The sequence below is a fragment of the Euprymna scolopes genome, chromosome 29 (assembly GCF_053919585.1).
Source record: "Euprymna scolopes isolate OS-2025 chromosome 29, ASM5391958v1, whole genome shotgun sequence".
Taxonomy (NCBI): domain Eukaryota; kingdom Metazoa; phylum Mollusca; class Cephalopoda; order Sepiida; family Sepiolidae; genus Euprymna; species Euprymna scolopes.
Window position 1 is genome coordinate 87,878,560 of NC_136510.1, and position 11,654 is coordinate 87,890,213.

An 11,654-nucleotide genomic window follows, 5' to 3' on the forward strand; every position below is an offset into this window, starting at 1 on the left:
GACTTTATTAATTGGTTTGGTGCAAATATAGTTGAACGTCAAAAACATTTTTGCGCCAATCTAATAAATGTTGTTCGGTTTTTAAATATTACGTTACGATTATTTTTTCCGACATTAAAAAAAAAAATTAAACTGAAAATCGGTTGTCTGCTCTTGATTCTACTATAGCCGTTACTCCCCCCCCTCATCGACACTAGAAAATGTTATTTTCTTGAAAATAAAAAAAAAACTACTGAGTCAACTTACGTGATTTTTGGAATATGTCATTTTTTTCCGTGACTTATGTAATTATACAGACTTATTTTTTTTTACTTTGAACTGCCACCATCAGTGCAAAGTAGAATAAGTACCGTCATACGTGTATACAAAACTGAGGTACTCCTTGGGCGTTGAGTTCCATAGCGACCAACAGATAAAATAATGGTCGCTCCCTTAGTCCCCCCTCCCGCACGTAAGATTTATTTACTTACGTTGTCGTAGTAATTAAACGATTATTTGTCACTTTTACAACCATTTATTTTATTTTGAAAAGTTTTACTCTTTATGAATATTAAAATAAAAGTTATTAAACATTAGTTTCTCACTTTTACAAACATTTGTTTTTAAATTTCTTTCTCAATGACTTATCGGCATTTTTTTTTTTCTTTAATATTTGCGGATGGGTATAACATTTATTTATATTTTTATGTAACATCTTTTTCGAATCTGTACAGTAAAACAAACCCGAAGTTTATTACAAAACGCTTTGAGGTGTGTACTGTACTGTATTACTGTACACAGATTCGAAAAGGTTGTCAAAAAAAAACAAATACATAAATAACTGTTATCAAAGGCAAGATAAGTTACTTTTCTACCAAACTGGATATATTTTTCGTGTTTTTATTCAATTTAACATGTTTATTCAGCTCGAAAACCATAGTGTTTACCAATATATTGGAAAATTCAAGATGGCGTCTGACTCCCTCTTTAACACGGTAAGTTTAGGAAAAGGTTATAAATAAAAAACTAGACAAAATACTATTAAAAACCCGCCGAATATATGTCAACCTATGTCACGGTAACATATTGAGCGAGTTTTTAACAGTATTTTATATGGGTTTTTATTTATAACACCTTTCCCAAACTTACTGTGTTAAAGAGGGAGTCAGACGCCATTTTGAATTTTCCAATACATCGGTAAACACTAGGCACCGCCAAAACTGGGGGGGGGGCAGGTAAGTACTTTTTGACAGGCCGTCTTTTTAAAAATCTACCAAAAATCAGATAATTATCCGATTAATACGAAATTTTCAGCGATTATTAAGAGAAGAATGAACTTTATAACTGTACTTTTCATAAACGATATATATATATATTTGCTTACAACCCCCCTTGTTTTGAGGGGGAACAAATATGCTTAAAATAATCATCTGAAACTGAACACATTGTGTTGTTGTAAGGGACAGAATTATAGATTAAAAAAAAAAAAAAAACACTTGTTTGCATACCTTATTTTGACGTCTGAATATCAGAACTTCGATTGTGTTTAATTATCCCGCTTTTGAGTTTTGAAGTGTGAATTTCGGTGAATATGTTAAGTAAAATAATTAATTTAAGTTAAGCAAAACAAAAAAAAAATTTTTTAATATACGAAAAAAGCCATTTTTGGCGGTGCATACAAACTGTCTTTACAACTGTTTTCAAATTCTATTTTTATTTTCTTTAATAAATATTTCTTACCTTATCGATTTTCGTAATTTTTTGATATAATACGAGGAATACGTAGATACTATTGTTTATGTGAAATTCAGTTTTACGATTTCCGAAATTTCGTCCCAATAGTGCAGAAGCGCCAATTTTTTTTTCTCGCCAAATTGTTCATGTGATGTTATCGGGAGGACGATGTTATACACTAGCTCAACAATTGTTGCTTTATAAGATAAAGATAAACGTATTGATATTAAAATTAATTTGTATGTCTAGGCGGGTTTGTATTACTGTAAACAGATTCGAAAAAGTTATCAAATATAGAACAAATAAATGTTATCAAAGGCAAGATGAGTTTATTTTCTACTTGGATGTTTTTCGTGCTTTTATTTAATGTAGGTACAGGCAAAATGAATGCCGATGCTCAAAATGTATAAACATTTTGACCCCCTCCCTTTACTTAAAAATTCACTAAAGATCAGGAAATGAACCAATTTTAATGTAATTTTCAGTATTTATCAAATAATGATCGCGGAATGCACTGATTATTTTTTTTTATTTAATCTTAGTGAAAATGTATTTGTTTAAACAAAAAATACCATACTAAAATTATGGTTTTCAGTAGTAAATAAAAAACGCAAGAATTTATTTGTGCTTTTAATATAATAAAGCATCGTAATTTGTAACAATAAAATAAAAAAAAAATTTACATGAACATTACGAAAAAAGCCCCTTAAGTCCGTATTAATGAATTCGATATAACTCGAAGAAAAATGAATTTTTCGAACTACCAATATTATTGAATTCAGCATTGTTTATTTAATATTTTCACAACAAAAAAAGGTAAATGTTTCGTTTAGGTCCACCTCCACAATTTTCTTTAAAATGACGACATTTATAGGTTTTCGACTATGCTGAATACGAAAATCGCATTGAAATGTTGCAGAGATAAGTAGTTATCAAGATAGGAAAAAATGCATTATGCACGGTAATTTTGGCGGCCATTTTGGGTTTTTTCCTTCGTGTAAAATTTTGATTGCTTAGGGCGCGCGCATGCGCGTAAAAAAATGGCCGCTAAAATTACCGTGCATAATGCATTTTTTTTCTATCTTGATAAATACTTATCTCTGCAACATTTCAATGCGATTTTCGTATTCAGCATAGTCGAAAACCTATAAATGTCGTCATTTTAAAGAAAATTGTGGAGGTGGACCTAAACGAAACATTTACCCAAAAAAATTATAATTCCAAAAATTATTTCTACTTTTTTTTTTTTTTTACGCTTACATTTTTAATGTAACATTTACATGTAAGATTCTAATATTTCCATTGCACGCAAGAACGTATAATTATCAACGTAAAATAATGTTCATATAATCTTGGAAAATCAAGTAAAAAAAAAAATTAAATTGAAAAACAGGAACATAAAAAAATAATTTAATTAAAAAATGGCACAATTTATACTAACGTTCCAATGCGCAGAGTTGAAAAGAAAACCAGTCTGTTTTGCCCATACTCCTCCTCTTTTCAATTACATGCCTGTTTGTGTTTATCAACTTTAGATTTAACTTAACCATTATGATAAATTTTGACGTAAGTCTGTATTTTTTTTTGTGTGTAATTTTTTTCAATAATTATAAATTGTTTTCTTAACAAATTTTAATTCTGTAATATTAATAAATGGTGCTAACTTTTTTTTCAAAGAATAAATTGTCGGTAGTATAATTAATGAATTGAACTTTTATGCATTAAATGAAGGAGGGTCCGACTAAAAAAAAAAAAACGTGCTCGGTATGCCGAAATAAATTATGTCTAATTTGTCCTTCCATACATATTTCGGGTTTGTATTACTGTATATATTTTTTGTGTTTTTATTCAGTGTAACATGTTTATTCAGCTCGAAAAACATGCAGTGTTTACCGATGTATTGGAAAATTCAAAATGGCAGCCGACTCTCTCTCTCGGAGAGGGTACGTTTGGGAAAAGGTATTATAAATAATAAACTAGACACAATACTGTTAGAAAACAACCGAATATATGTCAACTTATGTCACGGTAACATATATTGAGCGAATTTCTAACAGTATTTTATCTAGTTTATTATTTATAATACCTTTTCTCAAACTTACCCTCTCCGAGAGAGAGAGTCGGCTGCCATTTTGAATTTTCCAATACATCGGTAAACACTGCGTGGTGCATGTTTTTCGAGCTGAATAAACATGTTACACTGAATAAAAACACAAAAAATATATCCAGTTAGGTAGAAAAGTAACTTATCTTGCCTTTGATAACATTTATTTGTTCTATATTTGTTTTTTGACAACTTTTTTGAATCTATGTGTACAGTAATACAAACCCCATATTTCAATTTTGCCGCCAGTGTTTATTTTGATACGATGAACGAGTCTCGTTGCTACCAGTGATAAATTTTTTGATAATTATTACTTTTAGCAAAAGTTAAGTACATTTATTGTAATAATTCATTATCTTAAGACTTTAACTAAATACTTAACTTGGAAATAATTCCAGAAAAATGTAAACGCGATTTTTTTCAATGAATTTTTTACGTGAAATGTAGGGTTTTCAGATTTGAGATAAAATTATTCCAAGTATTTTTTATTTCACACTTTTTATTGTAGTTTAACTTTAAACTATAATCTTTCAAATATAATAAAAGTACTCGAAAATTTTAAATTAACCGGCGTTAAAACCCCTACCCCCCCCCTACCGAAGAAGCAGTCATTAATTGCCCGTATTTAATTTAATGTAACATGTTTATTTAGCTCGAAAAACAGTGTTTACCGATGTATTGGAAATTTTAAAATGGCGCCCGACTCTTTGACACGGAAATTTGGGAAAAGGGGTTAAGAATAAAAAACTAGATTTTTTAACTCCTTTTCCTAAATTTACCGTGTTCATCAGAGAACGTGCAGGCATCGTCGTGCGCCATTTTTGATTTTCAATACATCGGTAAAGTTTTTCGAGCTAAATGAACATGTTACATCAAATAAAAACACTAAACACATATCCAGTTAGGTAGAAAAGTAACTTCTCTTGCCTTTGATAACATTTATTTGTTCTATATTTGTTTTTTGACAACTTTTTCGAATCTGTGTACAGTAATGTAAACCCGTATTTTTATATATTTTCATAAATTTTTTGGTTAATATATTTTTCAAACATATTTAGGTTTTGTTTTTAACCCCCCCCCCCCCCATAGTTAGTTTTATTACGTAAACCTGCGTAATCTATTCGTACTTATTTTGTTTGAATTTAATGTTTTATTTTAACATGTGAAATATTCACATTTTAAAACTTAAACTATTTTCTGTTGCACGTTCACCTTTTTTTAAACTGTTAAAACTTAACTTAAAACTGACAAATGTGACAATTTTCATGTTTCTGTAAATAAATATGTTTAAAATTAAATAGTCTGACAATATATAACACTAACTTTTATAAAGTTATTTTAAGATATGCGATTAAAAATTTTAAAAAATTGAGGTACTTATACAGTTTAATGACGACATTAAAAAATGGAAATATTGAAAAAAAATTTTTTTTGTACATACCTGTTATAGACTGAAGTTCTTCGAAAAAAAATTTCACTTCATTTGATCAAGTAGTTTTTTTTTTTACAGCGAAAAACAATTATTTATCACGGCGACGTCAAGGTGGCCATTTTGGAAATGTTATTGCAGCGCCCAGGAATTCCCCAAGGGCAGGTAACTTTCCCCAAGGGCCGGTAACTGCCCTACGTAGCAGAATACCTCCATTTTAGGCCAATCTAGCCATTTTTTTTTTCCACCAGAATGAGAATTTTTTTTTTTTTTTTTTGAAGACAGATGCCATTTTTGGAGTGTTTTTTTTTTTTTTAATTTGTAACAGAAGAAAATAAAAAGAATAAAATATTAGAAAAATTAGAAATATGCAACCGAAATTTTCGAATTAAAAAAAAACAAACTTAGGGTTTGTATTACTGTATATGGATATGTTTTTAGTGTTTTTATTCAATGTAACATGTTTATTCAGCTCGAAAAGCATACAGTGTTTACCGATGTATTGGAAAATTCAAAATGGCGCCAGTCTCTCTTTAACACAGTAACTTCAGGAAAGACGTTATAAATAATAAACTAGACAAAGTACTGTTAGAAATTCGCTCAATATATATTACCGTGACATAAGTTGACATATATTCGGTGTTTTTTAAATAGTATTTTGTGTAGTTTATTATTTATAACACCTTTTCCCAAACTTACCATGTTAAAGAGAGTGTCGGGCACCATTTTAAATTTTCCAATACATCGGTAAACACTAACTGCGCATGTTTCGAAAATAATCGCGTAAAAAATTCTTCAGTTCTTTGCATTCTTCAATTTCTTGGCATATTCAATAGTATTCTGCTTTAAAAAAAAAAAAAAAAAAAACGGAAAAAAATTGCAGATGTGATGTGCGCATCTCATTCTGGCGAAAAAAAAAAGGCTAGATTGCGAAATCTGGCCTAAAATGGAGGTATTCTGCTATTCAAACGTAATAGATGTATGGAAACTAAAGCCGTTTTCAGGACTGCCAGCAACCATTGTAAGAAAGTAATAAGGAACGCAAGAGAGTTGTATGCTCAATCTGTTAAGTCCAAAGTAGCTGAGCAGCGGCTTGGTTCCCACCAGTTTTGGCAAATAGCAAACAGAATCCTGAACAGAAGCGTGTGCTCCATCCCAACTATTATCAATGGATCTGAGGTAATCTCGTCAGCATCAGACAAAGCCAAACTCTTTGTCAAGAACTTTGCAGCTAATTCTACCCTTTGCGACCAAGACCGCCAACCCCCAATATTTCCTCTTGTATCAGAAAACACGCTATGTGATATACGTATATCTGTACGTGATGTTGCCAAACTAATCAAAAACCTTGATTCCAGTAAAGCAACTGGCCCTGATGGTATTCCAATTATAGTACTCAAAAAACTTCAACCTGAACTAGCGCCCATACTTACAAAACTGTTTAAACGTTGTCTTAAGGAGAATAGTTTCCCATCTCCCTGGAAAATCTCATCAGTATGCCCTGTATTTAAGAATTCAGGTGATCGCTCATCCCCCTCTCAGTACAGGCCAATAAGTCTCCTGTGCGTCATGAGTAAGTTGCTAGAATCTGTATTAAATACAGAAGTAATCAAACATCTCAATAAAAATAACCTTCTTAGTGACACTCAATATGGTTTCCGTTCTGCTAGATCTACAGCAGATGTCCTTACAGTTATATCGCATAGGATTAGCAAATCTCTCGACGGTGGCAATCTTTCTAGGGCAATTGCTCTTGACATATCTAAAGCCTTTGATAGGGTATGGCATAAAGGTTTACTTCATAAGATCGCTAGCTATGGTATAGCTGGAAAAGTCTTCTCAATTATTAAATCATTTCTTTCTGATAGATTCATAAGAGTAGTAGTTGAGGGGCAAAAATCAGAAGCTCACAATATTAATGCCGGTGTCCCTCAGGGATCCATCCTGGGCCTAACTCTTTTCCTGATCTACATTAATGATCTTCCAAATCATATCCTTACATCATTTGTAGACATTTATGCTGACGACACTACCATTTATGGTACCACATCTAAGACAGTAAACGAGCAAGTTCTCTCCAATTCTCTCTCCTCTGATCTTGAGCACGTAGTACAATGGGGAAAGGAGTGGCTGGTTACTTTTAATGCATCTAAAACCAAGCTTCTCTCTTTACATCATCAACATTCTAATCCACATTTGTCATCAATTGAAATGAATGGCTCTCGTCTTCAGGAGGCCTCAAGTTTTGACAAGCTTCTGGGCTTGACCATTACTCCTGATCTTAAATGGAACACGTATATCAAATCTGTTGCCAAGGCCGCTGGAAAAATGGTGGGATCTTTCTATCGATCCAGTAGATATCTCACTGCTGATGCTATTCTCTATCTATATAAGAGCCAGGTACGTCCAAGGATGGAATACTGTTGCCACATCTGGGCAGGAGCTGCTAGAAAGAACTTGTCCTGCCTTGATAGAGTTCAAAATAGACTTCGTAGCCTCGTAGGAGATGTCCTTTTCTCCTCCTTGCAACCTCTATCTCACAGAAGAGATGTTGCGAGTTTGTCTCTGATGTATCGTTATTTTCATGGAAAGTGTTCAACTGAGCTTCAATCTATGGTCCCCCCTCGCCAAACTTTCACAAGAAACACTCGTCTAGCTGTAAACACTATCAATAATTTCCCCCACTCTTTATCTGTGCCTAAACCTAAACGTAGATTCCATGAACAAAGCTTCTTTCTTAGAACTGCACGCCTGTGGAATTGTCTTCCGTTTTCCTGCTTTCCGGCTGACTACAATATGGTTTTGTTCAAGTCTAAAGTAAATAAGTTCTTGATGAGCCGTTCCATATAAGTTATTAAATTTACCAAATTTTCATTACTAATGATTACTAAATTGACCAACTTCTACTGTACACTCTTTAACCCTTATCCTTGAGTGGCCTCTGGGCCTTGATAATGTGGTGATGCCTTTGTAAAAAAAAAAAAAAAAAAAAAAAAAAAAAAAAAAGGTACATTTCCAAAATGGGCACGTTGACGTCGTCGTGATAAATAATTGTTTTTCGCTGTAAAAAAAAAAAAAAACTACTTGATCAAATGAAGTGAAATTTTTTTTCGAAGAACTTCAGTCTATAACAGGTACGTACAAAAAAATTTTTTTTCAATATTTCCATTTTTTAATGTCGTCATTAAACTGTATAAGTACCAAAATTGATAATATATCGTAATAGATTACGCAGGTTTAATAAAAAAATAAAAAAAACGGTACTCCTGCAGTATTTTACCCACCGATTTCACGATCTTAGCCGAGCGTTGACGAACGCTTTCGGCGTTAACGCCGACGAAAGCCGAGAATTCGGATCTACTACGGTGCAAGAACGCTAAAAGTATGTGAATAGCAACAACATTACAAGGAAAAGATATTACACACACACACAACAAAATGGATAAAATTAATACAAAAAATTTGGATAAAATAAATCACAAACACTTACCGTAAGTTTTTTTAAAGTAAAATAAATTTATTTTGTTGAATATATTTTTTTTTTTTTTTGGTTCATTTTGTTTTCCGATAGCTTTTTTTTTTGGGGGGGGGGGTAAGCAACAGTAATAAACACTTCAATGTTTTTTTTTTGTGTTTTTAACAAAACGTTATTAAACAGTAACAACAATGTTTTTTTTTTTTTTTTTTCAGTAATGTTTGTAGGGGGGGGGGACAACAATTACTGTTTATCTTTAGTTCCGACTGGAAGATTTTCTACTGACTGTAGAGAGGCAAAGTAGGGAGCAAAGGGTTTTCAGAGGATGTGGAAAGAAGCTCCTTCCCAAACCGGGTAGCCTTCCGCGATTTGATTTATTATGGAGACAAAAGAAGGGTTGTGTCCAAATTTTTGTCTCCACATAAATTCGCATAAATATGTTTCCAACAGCTCCCGTTTTTTTTTGTTTTTTTTTTATCGCTAAATTAAATAGCTGAAATGAAAGGCTGTGTATTTTTACTTTGAACAATAAAATAACTGAAATGAAACGCTATGTGTGTAATTTCAATGAAAATTATTCGTCTGCTGCGCGTTCGTTTGAAGCGCCCTGATTGGCTGATAGAGTATCGTACCGCTCGCCATGTTCCGGCGTTTTCCGACGGATGTCGATCAACGCTCGGCTAAGATCGTGAAATCGGTGGGTAAAATACTGCAGGAGTACCAAAAAAACTAACTATATTAGAAAAAAAAAACTTTGAAAAATATTAACATAAAATATATAAAAATAGAAACTTTATCAGTTTTTTTAAATCGCACAGCTTTTTAACTGTTAAATTAAGTTAAAAAATAAACATAAAATATAATCATAAATTTATCGAATATTCTGTGCTTTTAAATTGAGACGCGTGTGCCAACTTCCGGTGTTTAAAAGTTAGTGTCTCCTTTTATGCACTTATAAAAGCATATTTTTACACTTTTTCGAATCTCTGGATTATAATCCACAAACCAACACTAAACCAAACACTATTTAGTAATTTTTTTAATGTATGCTAATTTCAGCTTCGAATGACTCGTAAGTATGTCATGTTTTCACCTGAAATGCGTTCGTTTAAAAATCACTAATCTACACCAAGGAAGTTCACTCAATATAGTTCCCTCACTTTAGTGAATTTATCATGACCTTAGAGACCGGGAAAATATTACCCACCACCCGCTCTGCCGCCTTAAAAAATATCAGTTTTTCACACCATTCTCCCAAAAGGATCGGCGCCGGCCAGTCTTTAAAAGGGCGATCAGATGAAAGGTCATAAACGTCCGTACTAAACCAGGAACCACCGGCGAGCCTTCGTCTCCTTCAGAACATTTTATAACCATTTTTAATAGCTTCTTGCGAATGTGCGGTCTTTTATTTTAAATCTCATTTTAGGCGCTTCCCAATGCCTCCCCACCTAATTCTATATATTGGTATTTATTTGTTTGCTCACGAAAATGTGACGGAAAATCAGCTGCCTTAAAAGGAGCACTCTTGAAGTAGACAAAAGTAAATTTTTACGACGTGCCCTAGCGTATTAGCGCATTATAAACACCTCAACCTCCCCTTGTTAAGAACGGCTTTTGGAATAAACACCCAAATTCGAAAGCCGTTCTTAAGTGTATTACGTTGGGGCAGATCGTTAAAAAATACCGACAAAAATGAAATTTGGGGTTTGTTTTACTGTACACAGATTCGAAAAAGTTGTCAAAAAACAAATATATAACAAATAAATGTTATCAAAGGCAAGATAAGTTACTTTTCTACCTAACTGGATATATTTTTTGTGTTTTTATTCAGTGTAACATGTTTATTCAGCTCGAAAAACATGCAGTGTTTACCGATGTATTGGAAAATTCAAAATGGCGCCCGACTGTCTCTTTAAGTTTGGGAAAAGATATTATAAATAATAAACTAGACAAAATACTATTAAAAAACAATGTCACAGTAACATATATTGAGCGAATTTCTAACAGTATTTTGTCTAGTTTATTATTTATAATACCTTTTCCCAAACTTACCCTCTCCGAGAGAGAGTCGGGCGCCATTTTGAATTTTCCAATGCATCGGTAAACATTGCATGTTTTTCGAGCTGAATAAACATGTTACACTGAATAAAAACACAAAAAATATATCCAGTTAGGTAGAAAAGTAACTTATCTTGCCTTTGATAACATTTATTTGTTATATATTTGTTTTTTGACAACTTTTTCGAATCTGTGTGTACAGTAATACAAACCCACACTTTCTTTAATTTCCGAGTTTTGAGCGATTGTTGAGGGTTAATGTGGCTTTAATAAAACCGCCGTTTTTTTTTTTAACTCAACAGATAAATGTCACCAAATTCAGTTCAATTACATTTGAGTTGTGCTAATGGTTAAAACTAAAATTGGATTTTAACAATAAAAAAAATAAAGAATTAATACTTACGTTTTTTTATGAACAATGACATTAAATTTTCGAAAAAAAAAAATACGTGTTTTAGTTATAAGAAATCATGCCATGCAAATTAACGAATTAAAGTAGAATTTTGAATTTTTTTTTTTTCCAAAAATGATCCAAATGAAGGAGAACGCGCTTAGAACCACCCTCCTCCCCTCTCATTCTCTTTACTTTCAATCACCTCCTTTTTCACTTCTCCTCCTCCTCCTTCCCCTCGTCTCCATTTCCTTACATGCTTATGCACCTCCTACTCCCATGATCAAAGGGAAAGAACTCTGATACATTTGAGAATTTTTTTCTAAATAGAATTTTTATAAAACTATAAAAGAAAAAAGGAGCTTGTGTAGATAGTGATCTTTTAAACTAACGCATTTCAGGTGAAAACATTACATACTTATGTGTCGTGTTCAAAGCGAAAATTCCAAAAAATGATGGAGTAGAAATTTTTTTTTTTTTTTTT

At 32.3% G+C, this 11,654-nt stretch overlaps 1 long non-coding RNA gene across 3 annotated transcripts in view; it reads right to left on the reverse strand.

Moving 5' to 3' along the window:
• The window catches only part of LOC145252777 (uncharacterized), a 29,830-nt gene extending 18,404 nt beyond the window's left edge, over positions 1-11,426 (reverse strand). Inside the window, exon 1 of one of the 3 annotated variants that reach the window (XR_013863673.1) lies at positions 11,183-11,426. This is a non-coding gene — a long non-coding RNA (uncharacterized LOC145252777). Of the gene's footprint in view, positions 1-246; positions 426-11,182 lie in introns of those variants that run through there. The other 2 variants (XR_013863671.1, XR_013863672.1) reach the window with 2 other exon arrangements.
• Between the last annotated feature and the right edge of the window lie 228 nt (positions 11,427-11,654).